This window comes from Theropithecus gelada, chromosome 15, assembly GCF_003255815.1.
Source record: "Theropithecus gelada isolate Dixy chromosome 15, Tgel_1.0, whole genome shotgun sequence".
Classification (NCBI taxonomy): Eukaryota; Metazoa; Chordata; class Mammalia; order Primates; family Cercopithecidae; genus Theropithecus; species Theropithecus gelada.
The window spans coordinates 83650138-83668527 of NC_037683.1; the positions used below are offsets into that span (position 1 = coordinate 83650138).

General features: G+C 37.6%; 1 protein-coding gene and 1 non-coding gene across 3 annotated transcripts in view; one reads left to right on the forward strand and one right to left on the reverse strand.

The window, feature by feature from the left end:
• Positions 1-18390, forward strand: part of MAMDC2 (MAM domain containing 2) — a 172937-nt gene that overhangs the window by 130937 nt on the left and 23610 nt on the right. The window lies entirely within an intron of this gene.
• LOC112608802 lies at positions 4476-4666 on the reverse strand. Its single transcript, XR_003116086.1, has one exon. It is a non-coding gene; the product is annotated as a U2 spliceosomal RNA (small nuclear RNA).

The window sequence follows — 18390 nt, forward strand, 5'->3', positions numbered from 1 at the left end:
TTCACTTATGAAGGTTGGTTTGGCTGGATATGAAATTCTTGATTGCAAATTCTTTTCTTTAAGAATGCTGAATACTGGCCCCTACTCTCTTCTGGCTTGTAGGGTTTCTGCCAAGAGATCCACTGTTAGTCTGATAGGCTTCCCTTTCTAAGAAACCTGACCTTTCTCTGTGGCTGCCCTTAACAATTTTTCTTTCATTTCAACCTTGAAGAATCTGATGATTATGTGTCTTCATGTTGCTCTGCTCGTGGAGTATCTTAGTGGTGTTTTCTGTATTTCCTGAATTTGAATGTTGGCCTGTCTTGCTAGGTTGGGGAAGTTCTCCGGGATAATATCATGAAATGTGTTTTCCAACTTGGTTCCATTCTTCCCCTCACTTTCAGGTACACCAATCAGTCATACGTTTGGTCTTTTCACATAGTCCCATATGTCTTGGAGACTTTGTTCATTCCTTTTTTAAATTTTTTTTTCTGTAATCTTGTCTTCATGCCATATTTCAGTAAGTTGATCTTCAATTTCTGATATTCTTTCTTCTGCTTGATTTGGCTATTGATCCTTGTATATGCTTCACAAAGTTCTTGTGCTGTGTTTTTCAGCTCCATCAGGTCTTTTATGTTCTTCTTTAAACTGGTTATTGTAGTTAGCAGTTTCTGTAACCTTTTATCAAGGTTCTCAGCTTCCTTGCATTGGGTTAGAACATGCTCCTTTACCTCAGAGGAGTTTGTTATTACCTACCTTCTGAAGCCTACTTCTGCCAATTTGTCAAACTCATTCTCCATCCAGTTTTGTGCCCTTGCTGGAGAAGAGTTGTGATGATTTAGAGAAGCAGCAGCATTGCGATTTTTTGAATTTTCAGCATTTTTGTGCTGGTTTTTCCTCATCTTCATGGGTTTCTCTACCTTTGATCTTTGAGGCTGATGACCTTTGGATGGGGTTTTTGTGTGGGGGTCCTTTGTGTTGATGTTGATATTATTGTTTTCAGTCTGTTAGTTTTTCTTCTAACAGTCAGGCCCCTCTTCTGCAGGTCTGCTGCAGTTTGCTGGAGGTCCACTCCAGACCCTGTTTGCCTGGGTATCACCACTGGAGGCAGCAGAACAGCAAAGATTGCTGCCTGCTCCTTTCTCTAGAAGCTTTGTCCTGGAGGGGCACCTGCCAGATGCCAGCCAGAGCTCTCCTATAAGAGGTGTCTGTTGGCCCCTGCTGAGAGGTCTCTCCCAATTAGGAGGCATGAGGGTCAGGGACCCACTTGAGAAGGCAGTCTGTCCCTTAGCAGAGCTTGAGCACTGTGCTGGGAGAATCCTCCCTGTCAGGATACACTGCTTTCTTCAGAGCTGGCAGGGAGGGATATTTAAGTCTGCTGAAGTTGCACCCACAGCCACCCCTTCCCCCAGGGGCTCTGTCCCAGGGAGATGGGAGTTTTATCTATAAGCTGCTACCTTTCTTTCAGAGATCCTGCCCAACGAGGAGTAATTTAGAGAGGAAGTCTGGCCAGAGCTGCTTTGCCACACTGTGGTGAGTTCTGCCCAGTCTGAACTTCCTGGTTTCCTTAGCACTGTCAGGGAAAAACTGCCTACACAAGCCTCAGTAATGGTGGATGCCCCCTCACATCAAACTCCATCATCCCAGGTCAACTTCAGACTACTGTGCTGGCATTGAGAATTTCCAGCCAGTGTTTCTTAGCTTGCTGGGTTCCATGGGAGTGGGACCCACTGAGTGAGACCACTTGGCTCCCTGGTTTCAGTCCCCTTTCTAGGAAAGTGAACGGTTCTGTCCTGCTGGGGTTCCGGGTACCACTCAGTTGGAAATGCAAAAATCACCCGCCTTCTGCATTGGTCTTGCTGGAAGCTGCAGACCAGAGCTGTTCCTATTTGGCCATCTTGCCAGATCTCAATATACGCTTTTCATTGTTGTTGAGTTCTTACTGTTTGTATTCCTTTACTAGTTGTGTTTCTTTTTCTTTAGCCCACAACTAACATTATGATAGTTGTATTATTTTCATAACTACCCTAGTATTTGCTTTATATTTTATTTACATTTTTTTAAATCCTAAAAAGTATTCTATATTTAGTCACATATTTCCCCATTCATCTTCATTCCTTTCTACATTTCTATGTTTATTTCTTGAATTATTTTCTTTGGTGGGAAGTGTTTTTCTTTTTCTAGAAGAATTTTCTTCTGTATCTAGCTTTTTATTTTTGTTTTGTTTCATTTTGTTTTTGGTGCATGTCTGCTGCTGATTTCTTTCAGTTTTTGTTTGGGAATGTCTTTTTCCTTTACATTTGAAGGATAGTTTTTCTGAGAATAGAATTCTAGGTGAACAATTATTTTCTTATCAGCCATTTATGTAAAGATATAATTCAACTGAATTCTGGTTTCCATCATATCTATTGAGAAGTCAGATGTCAGTCCTAAAATTGTTTTGTTTTTTTTTTTTTTTTGAAAGTGTACTATTTTCCTCTGGGTGCTTTTAATATTTACTCCTCATGTTTGATTTTCAGCATTTTAGTATGATATGTATTTGTCCATTTTGCATTGTTATAAAGGAATATCTGAGATGAGGTAATTTATAAAGAAAAGTGTTTTATTTGGCTCAGGTTCTGTAGGCTCTAACAGCATGGCACCAACATAAGCTCATCTTCTGGTGAAGTCTCAGGAAGATTTTACTCATAGCAGAAGGCAAAGGCAGAGCAGGCATGTCAACATGGTGAGACAGAACAAGAGGGAGGTGGGGAGGGAGGTGCTAGGCTCTTTAAACAACCAGTTCTTACATGAACTAATAGAGCAAAAACTCACTAATCATGAAGGGGATGGCACCAAGTCATTCATGAGGGATCGACTCCCATGACCCAAACAGCTCCCACTAGTCACACCTCCAACATTGGGGATCACATTTCAGCATGAGATTTCAGAGGACAAATATCCAAACCATATCAACATGCATGTGTGTAGTCTTCTTTGTAGTTATTCTGCTTGGGTTTCATTAAATTTCTTTAATCTTTGAGCCGAGATCTTTCACTAGTTTTCAAAATTTCTTGATCTTTTTCTTGTCAAATATTGCCCCGGCCTAATTCTCTCTCCTATCTTTCTGAGACTCCAATTATAGGTACATTAAAAGTTCTTACTATGTATTATATATACTTCATGCTCTCTTACAAATATTTTCTTTCTTTTTGTTCTCAGTTCTTTAGTTTGGATATTTTCTATTGGCCAATTTAAAAATTTTTTTGAATCTTTCTCAGCAATGTTCAGTATGTTATTAAACCCATTAATTGATTTTTAATTTCTGTAATTCTATTTTTCAATTCTAGAATTCCCATTTGTTCATTTTTAAATAGTAGATTTATTGAGATGGAATTTGCATTCCAAATAATTCATTTTTTAAAGTATATAATTCAATGGTTTTAAATATACTCATGAAGCTGTGTGATGCCCCTATCTAATTCTAGATAGATGCCACTATCTAATTCTAGAACATATTTTTATCACCTCAAAAGAAACTCCATATCCATTAGCAGTCACTCCCATTCCCTTTCCCCATCTCTTCCCTCTTTACCCCATCCCCAGACAACTACTAATCTACTTTCTATCTATATAGATTTGCCCATCTAGACCTTTCATATAAATCAGATCATACAATATGTGGTCTTCTGTATCTGGCTTCTTTCACTAAGACAAAGTTTTCAAGGTTTATACATTTATCGATAGATGAACATTTGGATTGCTTTCATTTTTTAGCTATTATAATAATGATGCTATTTTATTTGTGAACAAGTTTTTCTGTGGACATATGTTTTCATTTTCTTTAAGGTATAAACCAGGGAGTGGAATTGTTGGATCGTATATTAACTCTATACTTAACTATTTAATAATTGCCAGACTTTTTCAAAGTGGCTGCACCATTTTACATTCCAACTAGCAGTGTATTAGGGTTTCAGTTTCTCCATATCCTTGTCATCATTTCTAACTTTCTCTTTTTTATTATAGTCATCCCAAGTGGGAGATGGCAACTCATGTCCATTTTGTCTGATATTATTATATCCAGTTCTCTTTTGGGAACTGCATGAATGGTATCATTTTCCAATCTTTCAGTTTCAACTTATTTGTATATTTGAATCTAAAGTGTGTCTCTTGGAGACAACATATCGTTGGATCATTTTTTCAATCCATTCTACCAATCTCTACCATTTGATCAGAGTGTTAAATCCATTTACAATTAACATAATTATTAATAAAGTAGAATTTGTGTTTGCATTTCAGCATTTGTTTTCTGTATGTGCTACATCTTCTTTTTGTTCTTTTATTCTTCTATTACTGTTTTTTATGTTAAATAGTATTTTCTAATATACCATTTTAATTCTGTTGTTTTATTTTACTATATATTTCTAAGTTATTTTCTTAGTGGTTGCCCTAGGGATTTCAATTAACACCTTTAAAAAATATTTTTACAAGTAATTTTTAAAAATGTTATCTCCCAAAGGGGGTGCACCATTTCTGGAGGTACTAAAATATCAGGTCAATGCCTGGAGTGGACAGAGTAAGCTCCTATCCCATCTCCCTGCTCCAAAAACCCATTTAATATAGTATCCTCAGATAGAGGACATATCAGATATTAAGCTTATAAGAACAGATACTACACTTGATCTTAGCCAAAACACTGAGAGGTGATCAAAACAATTGGTTTTTTTTTTTTTTTTTTTTTAAGAAAGAAGTGGGGTCTCACATGTTGTCCAGGCTAGTCTCAAACTCCTGGGCTCAAGCCATTTTCTCGCCTTGCCCTCCCAAAGTGCTGGGATTCAGGCATGAGCCACCACTTCTGGCCCTCAATTAACAACTTAAGATAATCTAGTTCATATTAATATTAACTTAATTTCACAGCACACAAAAACTATGCTTCATTTCCTCCTTCTATTATTCTATCATGAATATGGCACCTTTTTGTGTTATAAGCCCATTGACACAGTTTTGTAATTATTGCTTTATGCAGTTGGTTGTCTTTTAAATCAGATAGAAGATAAATAAAAATATACTTATTCTGTTCTTTATATTTACCCACACAGTTATCTTTACTGGTACTTTTTATTTCTTCATACAAATTTGAGTTACTATCTAGTACCCTTTGCTTTTAGCCTGAAGGACTTCCTTTAATAGCTGGTGATGAATTTAGTTTTATTTATTTGAGAGTGTCATAAGTTCCCCTTTGCTTCTGAAGGGTAGATTTCCTGCATATAGAATTCTTAGTTTTCTTTCAACACTTTTATATATGTCATCTCACTATCTTCTGGCCTTTATAGTTTCTGATGAGGAGTTAGCTGTTAATATTATTGAGGTTCTCTTGTATTTAATGAGTCACTTTTGCTTTCAAGATTCTCACCTTAAAGTCAGCTGATTAGCAAAGAAAAAATTTTATTAATTAAAAAGATTTGCTCATTGTCTTTGGCTTGTAATAGTTAGATGTAATTTTTCTAGGAGTGACTCCTTGAATTTTCCTAGTTGAAGTTCTTTGACTTTCTTGAATGTACAGATTTATATTTTTTAAAATCAGGTTTGAAAAGGTTTTGGCTGTTAATTTTTCAGATGTTCTTTCTTCCCCTTTCTCTTTCTTCCCTTCTGGGACTTCCACTATGCATATGTTGGTACACTTGATGGTGTCCTACAGGTCTCTGAGTCTCTGTTCATTTTTTCTATCTTTTTTTCTTTATGTTCTTCAGATTGGATAATCTAATTGACCTGCCTTCAAGTTTAGTGATTCTTTCTTCTGCCAGTTCCAATCTGCTGCTGAGCCCCTCTCATGAATATTTTATTTCATTATACTTTTCAAATCCGTAATTCCTACTTGGTTCTTATTTATAATTTGTAGTATTTTTAGTGATACTCTCTATGCATTGAGACATCATTCTCATACTTTATTTAGAAATGGCTTTCATTAATTCTTTAAACATATTTGTAATAATTGACTTAAAGTCTTCGCATAGTAAGTCCAATGTCTTGACTTCCTCAGGGATAACTTCTATTGACTGCTTTTTATCCTGTGTATGGGCAATAGTTTCCTATATCTTTGTGTGTCTCATACTTTTTGTTGAAAACTGGACATTTTGAATAATACAGTTTTACAGATTCTTCTTCTCCCCAGTTTCTTTTTTGGTAGTGCTGTTTGTTGTTTTTGTTGTCATTGTTGCTGTACGATTGCTTAGTGACTTTCCTGGACTAATTCCATAGAGTCTATATTCTTTGTTGTATATGGCTCTGCTCTGCTAGATTAACAGTCAACTAATTATTGAACAGAGATTTTCCTTAAATGCCTTAAACCAACAGATCCCCCAGAATACAGCAGGTTCTGTGTTTGTGTTGGGGCATGTCTTTGTTGCTCTAGTGGGAAGTTTACAACTTTGCCTTAGCCTCCATTTCTTGCTCATGAAGAGCCTAAAGGTCAGCCAGAGGTGACAGATTAGGGCTTTCTCAGTTTTTTTTTTTTTCCCCTGGGGCTGTGTACAGCTCTTTATATTTGCATGGCCTTTCAGATTTCCAGAAATATGTTAATATGCTAGAACTTTGTAAAGCTCCCTACAGATATCCCATTTCCCCAAATTTTTTCTTTTCTTTTTGGTCAGCCTTTTGTTAGCTTCAACTGTTAATGCCACCTCAGGCAGCTGCAATGTTAAACAATTGTTTAACTGATTGTTTTTGATAAATGCCATGCGGACACAGTTGTTCACACAGAGTATGATTTACTTCAATCAGGTTAAATAAAGGCAAGCCCTGAGAATGAAGTTTTTCAGAAGCTGCTAAACAGGTTAAATAAAGCCAATTCTCTAGAGATGGGGCTTTTAGGGAGCTCCAAATCTGCTCTGTATCTTCCAGTGGCTGCTAAGTTACTGCTATTTAAAACACATAGTTATAAAGCTCTTGGCTTTCACATCTTTTGTAGAGTAGAAGAGATGGAGATGGAATTACGGCAAGAAAAAAGGTCACTGTTCTTAGCAAAATTCAATCATTTTTCTTGGGAAAAGTACTCTTGGATTGTCAAAAGCCTTTAGTTAATTTCCAGAATTCTGAAAAAGTTGATTGTGACAGTTTTTTTGCAAGTGTTCTCATTGCTTTTATGGAAGAACAGATTTTCAGGGGTCCTTACTCCGCCATTTTGAAGGCTCCATATTCCTCCTCCTGATTTTTTTTTTTGCTTTTGAATAGATTTGAGTTCGTTGGTGAAATTCTCTGTCTTATCTATTTTCTTAAACACATAAATGCTCATATTATTGAATTATTAATCATAATTATTTACAATACTTGTGTGATAACTCCATATGTGGGCCACTTGTGGTCCTGCTTCTATCATCTGTTACCCCCACCCCCATCCCCTCTGGTCCTGTTTCTTGATAATGTCTGGTGGATTTGATTGAATAATGGACTTGTCAATGAAAAATTATAGAATCCTGGGGTGATAGTATTTCCCTCTAGAGAGAATTCAACCTATTCTCCAGTAGACAACTAGAATAGAGCAAGTCACCTCAGTCCAATCAGAACTAAGCTAACTTGAGGTAGTGTTATAGTTCTATTATGCTGGCCTACTTCTGCTTCTACCCTAAACCTAGGATATACCCTCCAAAAATATACTCTCGGATTTAACTAGGAACTCTCCTCCTTAGTATGTACTAAACTTCAGTTTGTGTCTCTTCAGCTGATAAGATTCCTGAAAATCCCACTTTGTTTTGCATTTGGCTTCTTGTCCTCTTGCTCTCCGCAATTTAGGAATTTCACAAATGCCTTAGAAGATTAACAAGTGATGGGATCACTTTTTCATACCTCCCTTTTCTCAGAAAACTTGTCCCTGAATGTCTTGTCTGCTTTGGTAGCCCTGAAATTCAGTTACTGCCCTCCCAACCCAGTGAGATCTGTTGGTTTCTCTTGCCACTTGGCCGTTGTTCTCTGAATGGCATCTAAACTGAACAGGCAGGTCCCCCAAGTGGAAAGCATCTTGAAGAATACTGAGCTCATTTCACTGACCTTTCATTTTTTCTTAGATCTTGGACCCTCATGTCTTTGCTGTTTGGAAATCTCTCTGATAACTTCAAAACAGGTGTTTTCTTAAAAAAATTATCTTTTTTTCTAATTTTTCTCAGCAGAGTATAGCTCTGCTACAAGTTACTTAACAGAGACAGAGGGGATGTCTTTGGCATTTTATTTTTCAGCATTATTTATTTAAGAACATGATGATTACACTCAAAATATACTCTTTTCTGTACTACAAGTCAACCAGTCATAGTGCTTTGAATGAGACATTTGTGTCTCTGCCCTCTTATGACATATTCTTCTGTTGATATGTTCTGACTGTTCTGCCCAAGGCCTTGCTGTGTCTAAGATTACCTTATCCCATGGTGTGCTGTTCTTTGACAAGGGGTAGGAGGGGAAGAATATGCAAATTTATATTTATATGGCCTTTGGCTTTAAACTGCCTAAGAGACCATGGAATTTTCTATTTCTTTCCCTTTATAAGTCCTCATCTTGAGTAATAAATATTGGTGACATCCAACTATGTTAAAGAAAAAATTATGCAATGATACTTGTTAAAGCACAGTACAGCAGGCTTGATTCAGTATCATTCTGATAGTTATAGGGACCACTGCAATGGGATTTTGCAATAGGGAAGAGAGATCGGGCTCAACTTTGAAAAAAGTGTGGGCAAGTGGGAATTTATAGTCAAATGGTTGGTTGAGGGTCAGTGAATGAAAAATGACTAGGAGGTAACATCAAGGGTAAGGGAGGCTCTGGCTAAACCAACCTAACAGGATTCTTGCTGAGGACAGGCATGGTGATTGGACATCACCTGGAGGATGATGAAGGATGAGGAACCTTATATTGAGGGTGATTGATATTGAGGGTTCTTGCTAAACTAACTTATTAGGGTTCCTGCTAAAACTGGATTTTACAAGTAAGTACAAAGACAGGCCTAGGAGAAGGCTTAGGAGCCTGACTGAAGTTCAGTCAAGCAAAGACGCTTTGTCAACCATCATAGGAACAAAGTAATTTACTTGTCTTTTTTGTTCAGTTATCAGAGAAACCACTTTGATAATCACCTAAAGGTTTTTTGGAAAGTAATCTATATTATAAATGTAGTGTTACTTAGATTGATGTCACTGAAATTTCTTTTCTGTGGAGGATATATTCTAAAATAAGAAAATTTTAATTACTCAACAAGTTAATAGATCTGGAGGTAGATCGGATCTTCTAGGTCAGCTAAGGCATCATATGAATTTAAAATATTAAAACACTGAATAAAACCCATTCAAGGCAGAATTAACTATTGTCTGCTTGGACCCTGAGATAGCAACAAGAAGCTTGCCTGTAATTAGATGTTCAATTTAAGCAATTATTATATTACATTTGAAAAGAAGACCTCCTATAGCCTGTATTGCTCATTTATTGCATTTAGTCTTAACAACCTTTTCTATGTCTCCTTTCCATATATAGGCAATAAAGTAATGGCAGGATACCAAAATGGCTGAACTTTCTATTCTATACATTAGTAAAGTAATAAACTCAAAGACTTGGCTAGGAGCACAGTATTTTTCTCCTTGATGACCACAGGGTATTTGTTTGGTATTGGTGGTAACAAGATTCTTTTTGAATGAATGCGGTGCACTCTGGGACTTTATGAAGATATACCTGCATTTGTCGATTGAATTCTGCCTTTTCACTTCCCATTCTTAAAGCCTGTCATCTATACTTGAAACAGACAGACAGGGAGGAAAAAGAAAGGGGAGAGGCCTACAAAGCTGTTTTACAGACAGGTACATTAGCTGGTCAGTCAGTATGGATCCATTAAATAAAAACAGAAGCTCAGAAAAGCCACACTATAAATATTTCAGTTTACTTTGTGTCTATCAGAATCAATACATCATCATATGTAGCAATTCCAAGGGAGCTATAGTTCCTGACTTACTAACTGGTGATGCAATAAACCTTTCCAAATTCTAGAGTACAGTATGGTGTGGAAAGATCAAACAATGAGCTGCCTCTGCCATTTGCTGCCTGCATAACCTGGGGAATAATTACATGACTTCTCTGAGCTTCAGTTTCCTCATATGTAAAATAAAGATAATAATCAATGACCTGCTGCTATGATTTGAATGTGTCTCCTCCAAATTTCAGGTGTTGAAACTTAATGGCCAATGTAACAGAATTAACAGACAGGACCCTTAAGAGGTGATGATTAGGCAATGAGGGCTCCTCCCTTGCGAATGGGATTGAGGCCTTTGTAAAAGGTTTCATGCAGCATTCGCCTGGCTTGCCTTCATGCCTTCCACCATGTGAAGACATAGCATTCCACCCCTGTGGAAGATGCAGTCCTTGTTAGACAAGCAAACTTGTCGGCACATTGATCATGGACTTACCAGCCTCCAAAACCGTGAGAAATAAACTGCTGTTCTTTATAAATTACCTAATCTTAGGTATTTTGCTGTAGTAGCACAGACTGACATCTGCTAATCTCATAGTGTGGCTCTGATGATTAACTGAGATTCTGTTTGTGAAAAGAATAATATGTAAGCTCCACTGAACTGAATGATATTATTATAAGCTCCACTGAATTGAATGGTATTATTATTTTTACAATTAGTGAGTCTTTTACAAATTCTGATGTTTACCTCTGGAGTATTTTCCTGGACTCATTGTTTTGTCATTTGTGCTTTTATAAAATAGAAAATTATGACATATGAGTACAAGTAAAATGAGTTAGTAGAAACCAGAAATTCTGTTGGAACCTTAGGCCAATATTACCCAGATTACATTACATTTACCACCAGGTAACTCAAGTGGTAAGTACATGAATATTTTTCTAATTTGTTAGTAATATTCATGTACAAGAAAAATATATAACCAGTACATCAAAACCATTGTTTCACAGGTTTACAGCTAGCTGTCTATTTTCATGCTAATATGAAGTTTCCTGTTTGAATAAATGTACTAAAAAATGGAATCTATTTAAAGAAAAGCATTAAATGAATAATAGTACAAATATGGATAGGCAAAAAAAATATCACAAAGGTGATACTTGTATGACTAAAGTTTGGGAAACATTTGTAGAAGAAGTCATTCTAGTAGAACAACAATAAAGACCAAAAAACCAACCAACCAACCAAATCCAGCCGCACCACCTGGCTCCTATTTAATAACATAATAATGGTATCTGTAACAGATGGATAGTGACTTGCATCGAAGTGGGATGGACTCTGTAGGATTTGACAAACTATTTCCTGCCACCGTTTACTTGAGTAGCTCTATCCTGGCAGAAACAAAGTTTCCTGACATAGATGGTACTTACAGTAGTCCCCTCTTATCTGTGATCTTGCTCTCTGAGGGCAATAAACCATGGTCTGAAATATTAAATGGAAAATTCCAGAAATAAATAATTCAAAAGTTAAATTGAGTGCAGTTCTGAGTAGTGTTATGAAATCTCACACTGTCTGGCCCCATCCTTCTCCATCCTACCCAGCACATGAATCACCCATTTCACTAGCATCATCCACGCTGTCTATGCTCTCTGACCATGAGTCACTTAGTAGCCGTCTCCATTATCAGATGTTCTGGTACCACAGTGCTAGTGTTTGTTACCTTCATTTTACTTCCTAGTGGCCCAAAGCACAAGTGTAGTGTTCCTGGCAATTCAGATATGCCAAAGAGAAACCATGAAGTGCTTCCTTTAAGTGAAAAGGTGAAAGTTCTTGATTTGATAAGGAAAAAAAAGACAATTGTATGCTAAGTTTGCTAAGGACTACATTAACAATGAAACTTTCTGTATTGGTCTGTTCTCACTCTGCTAATAAAGACATACTTGAGACTGGATAATTTATAAAGGAAAGGAGGTTTAATGGACTCACAGTTCCACAAGGCTGGGGAAGCCTTGTAACCATGGCAGAAGATGAACGAAGTACAAAAGCATTTCTTACGTGGTGGCAAGGCAAGAGAGCTTGTGCATGGGAACTCCCATTTATTAAATGAGCAGATCTCGTGAGACTTATTCACTACCACGATAACAGTATGGCGGGGAACGGCCCCCATGATTCAATTCTCTCCACCTGGCCCCACCCTTGACACGTGGGGATTATTAGAATTCAAGGTGAGATTTGGTTGGGGACACAGCCAAACCATATCACCTTCTATCTGTGACATTGTGAACAGGGAAAAAGAAATTTGTGCTAGTTGTGCTGTTGCATGTCAAACTGCAAAAGTTATGGCCACAATAAATGATAAGTATTTAGTGAACATGAAAAAGGCATTAAATTTGTGGGTGGAAGACATGAAAAGAAAACATGTTTCAATTGATGACAAAATGTTGCAACAGAAAGCATTGAGACTATATGAAGACTTCAGCAAGGGATCCCCTGAAACAAGTGACACCAAGCCATTTACTGCAAGTAAGGGATGGTTACATAGATTCAAAAATAAGTTTGGACTGACAAATATAAAAAATACTGAAGAGGTTGCATCTGCTGATGAAGGTTCTGCTACCTTTCCAAAAGAGTTGAAGAAATAATTAAAAAGAAAGGATGCCATCTAAAGCAAATCTTCAAGTCTTCTGGAAGAAGATAAAACCTGCATTCATAAAAGTGCAAAGGAGGCACCAAGGCATAAAACATGGAAGGACAGATGAACTCTGGAACCACATGGCAATGCTTCAGGGCATATGATAAAGCCAAGATAGTGTACAAAGCAAAGAACCCAGTACTCTGGAAAACAAAAATTAACTGCCCATGTTCTGGCAACATAGAAAGCATGGGTGACAGCCATCTTGATTATGAAATGGTTCCACCAATGTATTATCCCAGAAATGGAAAAAAAATACTTGGAAGACAAAGAGTTGGAATTTAAAGTCCTGTTAATAAGAGACAATGCTCCTAGTCATCCTAAATCTGTCAGCTATAAAACACAAAATGAAAATGTTCAGGTTGTGTTTTTGCCTCTGAATACAACCTCATTGCTTTAGCTTTTTACCATCATTCAGTTTGTCAAGGCTACATACACCTGCCTTGTATTTGATCACATTTGATCAGCAATTGATGTAGACCCTAATCTGGATATAATCTGTTCCGGAAATCATTCACTATTACAGATGCAATAATATTCATCAAAGCTGCAACGGACAAATTAAAAACAGAAACTGCAAATGTCTGCTGGAAGAACTTATGGAGTAAAGTTGTGAATGATTTTAAAGGCTTTCTGGGGATTGATGAAGAAGTTAGGAAAATCATTCACATGGCAAGACAAGTTGGTGGAGGATTTGCCAACATACTTGATGAAGAAATGGAAGAACATATTGAAGGTTTTCAAGTATTACCAAATGAGGAATTGGAAGAACATGTTATCTACAGAGGAAGAGAAAGATGAAGAAACCAAAGCAAAACCAGCTGTGTGGGTATTACTGAAATTTGCCAAAGTGTTTCAAATTGCACAGACATCAAAGGACAAAATTATGGAACATGATCCTAGGATGGAATGCAGCATTAAAGTCACCAGTATGATCAAAGGATTACAACATTTGTGGCAACACTTTAATGAGTTAAAAAGAAAGAGACAATAACATTCTATTACAATGCTCTTCCAAAAGTTTTGGCAAAAACAAAACAAAAACCTTCAACTATTGAGGATCTCCAAACACTGACATCATCTTTTCCTGACATCCAACCATCAATGTCGTCATGGCTCATTCATCCAGGATCACTCAAATCAGATGCTCCTCCTGATGTATCCTTAGAAAGTCAATAGTAGCCTAACGCTACTTTACAATGCCTGGGTCATTCATCCCACTTTATCTCATCACGAATGCATTGTATCATCTTGCATCGGCACAAGAATGGTGAGTACTGTACAGTAAGATTTGGAGAGAGAGAGAGAGAAAGATCACATGCACATAACTCTTATTATATTGTTATAATTGTTCTATTTTATTATTATTGTTGTCTATCTCTTACTGTTCCTGACTTGTAAATTAAACTTTATTATCAGTATATAGTATAGAAAAAAGCATAGTATGTATATATATGGTTTGGTACTATCCACAATTTCAGGCAACCAGTGGGGGTTGTGGAACTTGAGACTACAGTATTTATGAGACAATAAATACAAGTCTTAACGAAATTCCCACGGTGGTACTAGCCATTATAACTTTATTAACATTTATATGATACTATGCTGTCAGAATTCCTTGTAAACATTAGTTTTAGTTGACCTGGAGTTTACAGGGATTTTGTAGCCAAATGATACTAGAATATATAAGCCAAGAGTAACTATCCAGGTTAGTGAGAAAATGTCTTCAACTATTTCCTATCCAGTGACTCCCCCAGTGAATAGAAGTCATTCAGTCCTCCCTCCCTGATCCTACTATTCCAGAAAAGCAACCCTGCATCATTTAACAATTTACAGAGAAAGAAACACCAGCACTTTCTTTTGTAGTACAGTTAAATATTCCAATAAAACTTCCATATTTCTGGCAAATAAATTCTCTTCCAATATGCAGCTAAAGGTAGAAGTCTTCTTCATGTCCAAGAACACAAGAACTTCTTGTGTGATTGAAATATTAATAATACATTAAAATATTAAATAATGAAATTTATAAGTTTGCTTTGAGACAAAAGAATATCACAACTCTGTTTTAATGTGTTAGTTCCAGTTTATTTCAAGTCCCTGTCTTTTAAGAATTTTGATAGTTGATATTCGGACATGTAGGAATGCTATCCAGTGAGTCTGTAACTATCTGAGGAATTAGCTCCGGATTATTAAAGTCTCCTATATCCTTCAATCTTTCCATAGCTTATTTTTTATTATGTTAGTTTCTGACATTGCCAGATTCTACTTATACAGAGAAGGCTTCTGTGACAAGCTTTTTAAAAATTTGGTGGTAAAATACACATAACATACTTTAACCATTTTTAAGTGTCTAATTCAGTGGCATTGAGTCTATTCACATCATTGTGCAACCATCACTACCATCCATCTCCAGAGCTTTTTGTTCATTTCCCAAACTGAAATTCCATACCCATTAAACAATAACTCCTCATTTATGACAGCCTTTTAAAATCACTTAAAAGTATAATGCATAAAGAGAAATTTTAGAGCGACAACTTCTGCAGTTGTTCTTCACAAAACATTGGTATATTCTTTCCCTGATTTTTAAGAATTCTTTTTCAGCTAATGATTGCAGCTAGCTGTTCATTCCACACAGCCTCTCCACGCAGGCCACTCAGGCTCCTTCCCTACCCTGCAAAAGAGCCACGAGACTGGAGGAACAGCTGCTTCGTAATCAAGAATTATGGATGTGGTGTGTGTCTGTGTGTCTCAACACATCACAGTTGCTGTGCAAAGAACAGATGGCACCCTGATCTCCCAATAGATCCACTGGAACCCACATTTTGAATGTTAAACAATGACCCATAGAGAGAATGTAATTTATTTGCTCCAGTTAATAATCCCTTCCACAGACTGGAATCCTTCATGTGCAAGAACATGTGAGTTGGTATGAAGCTTCAACACTGGGGCTTCCTGGCTCCCATCCAGAACTTTTGTTTGCTGAGACAGACAGCGCTTGAAGATGTAATGTAGTAAAACTTGTCAACAAACAGTGCTTTTCTCTGCTTTCCAAACACATGTGAGGCAGAGTGGCTCTCCGTGAAGTTCTGATCTTTTCTGGGGAAAGTGAGTGTCATATGCAAGTCAAGAAGAAAAAATATTTGTCATCAAAAGGAACAACTGGTTTATGCATCAGAGGGCATACTCCGATTCATTGATAAATTTCTTAAAATTATGTTTAGGTAAGATGTTTGTCTAGATTGTTCTACATAGGTACTGCTTTATGAAATAGACATAAAGTAGTCCTCCTTATCCACAGGTTCATTTCCCAACTCAGAGTTTCAGTTACTCTCAGTCAATGGCAATCTGAAAATATTAAATGGGAAATTCCAGAACTGGCCAATTTATAAGTTTTAAATTGTGCACCAGAGTATTGTTATAATTGTTCTATTTTATTGTAAGTTATTGTTGTTAATCTCTAACAGCATCTAATTTATAACAAAATTTATCACAGGCATATGTGTATAGGAACAAACGTAGTCTATACAGCACAATTATACAACAAGCAACATACGAGACTTCCTTTCATTTTTGGGGGGATGTATCTTTTTTATTATTATTATACTTTAAGTTCCAGGGTACATGTGCACAACGTGCGGGTTTGTTACATATGTATACATGTGCCATGTTGGTGTGCTGCACCCATTAACTCGTCATTTACATTAGGTATAACTCCTAATGCTATCCCTCCCCCATCTCCCCACCCCATGACAGGCCCCGGTGTGTGATGTTCCCCACCCTGTGTCAAGTGTTCTCATTGTTCAATTCCCACCTATGAGTAAGAACATGCGGTGTTTGGTTTTCTGTCCTTGTGATAATTTGCTCAGAATAATGGTTTCCAGCTTCATCCATGTCCCTACAGAGGGCATGAACTCATTCTTTTTCATGGCTGCATAGTATTCCATGGTGTGTATGTGCCACATTTTCTTAATCCAGTCTATCATTGATGTACATCTAGGTTGGTTCCAAGTCTTTGCTATTGTGAATAGTGCCGCAATAAACATACATGTGCATGTGTCTTTATAGCACCATGATTTATAATCCTTTGGGTATATACCGAGTAATGGGATGGCTGGGTCAAATGGTATTTCTAGTTCTAGATCCTTGAGGAATTGCCACACTGTCTTCCACAATGGTTGAACTAATTTACACTCCCACCAACAATGTAAAAGTATTCCTATTTCTCCACATCCTCTCCAGCACCACCTGTTGTTTCCTGACTTTTTGATGATCACCATTCTAACCGATATGAGATGATATCTCATTGTGGTTTTGATTTGCATTTCTCTGATGGCCAGTGATGATATTTTTCAACGTGTCTGTTAGCTGCATAAATGTCTCCTTTTGAGAAGTGTCTGTTCATATCCTTCATCCACTTTTTGATGGGGTTGTTTGATTTTTTCTTGTAAATTTGTTTAAGTTCTTTGTAGATTGTGGATATAATATTAGATGGGAAAATTGTAAAAATTTTCTCCCATTCTGTAGGTTGCCTGTTCACTCTGATGGTAGTTTCTTTTGTCATGCAGAAGCTCGTTTAATGAGATCCCATTTGTCAATTTTGGCTTTTGTTGCCATTGCTTTTGGTGTTTTAGTCATGAAGTCCTTGCCCATGCCTATGTCCTGAATAAATTGCCGAGGTTTTCTTCTAGGGCTTTTATGGTTTTAGGTCTAACACTTAAGTCTTTAATCCATCTTGAATTAATTTTTTTTTTTTTTTTTTTTGAGACGGAGTCTCGCTCTGTCGCCCAGGCTGGAGTACAGTGGCCGGATCTCAGCTCACTGCAAGCTCCGCCTCCCGGGTTTATGCCATTCTCCTGCCTCAGCCTCCCGAGTAGCTGGGACTACAGGCGCCCGCCACCTCGCCCGGCTAGTTTTTTGTATTTTTAGTAGAGACGGGGTTTCACCGTGTTAGCCAGGATGGTCTCGATCTCCTGACCTCGTGATCCGCCCGTCTCGGCCTCCCAAAGTGCTGGGATTACAGGCTTGAGCCACCGCGCCCGGCCCTCATCCCCTAGATTAAGTTAATTTCCCTTTCATGTACTTCCATGACCCCCTTCTATTACAGCACTCACCACAACTCCCTAGTCCTTGAATCATCTTGTTTTCTAGCTGGTCTGGGAGTTCTCTGAGGGCAGGGACCACATAGATCTTGTTCTGTTCTGTCCTCCAAACACATCTTTGTGCCTGGGCCACCGCAGCCACTCAACAAATCAATTTTATGTCTTTCTGCCCTGTGTTCTTCCACACAGTACCAACAGAATTTTCCAACAAATGACCATCTGGCCAAAACAGATTGTAACATACATCTCAGTAAGCAGGTGGATTTGTTTGAATGTTTCTTTTTCCTCAGCATAGAAAAAATGGGTATGGGATAACTCCAGATATTTACGACAAATAAGCATAGGCCTGTGGGGAGTCACTTTCTGCGGCAATAAGGAAAGAAGTGATTGTGCTAAGCATCGCATCTGGGGATAGAGCTGACCTCTGTTCCCTGGCCTTCTGAGTTCATCTGAAGTCTGAGGGAGAAATAAAGCATGAGTCACTGTGTGGCAGGAATGAATGAATGATTGCTGAGATTAAGACCTGGGCTGTGTAAGTGGATACCCAGGTTCTACCATAGATTTCTTTTCTGAAGAAGGGCCTGGTGGTAATGCAAGAATCTNTTTTTTGTATTTTTTAGTAGAGACGGGGTTTCACCGGGTTAGCCAGGATGGTCTCGATCTCCTGACCTCGTGATCCGCCCATCTCGGCCTCCCAAAGTGCTGGGATTAC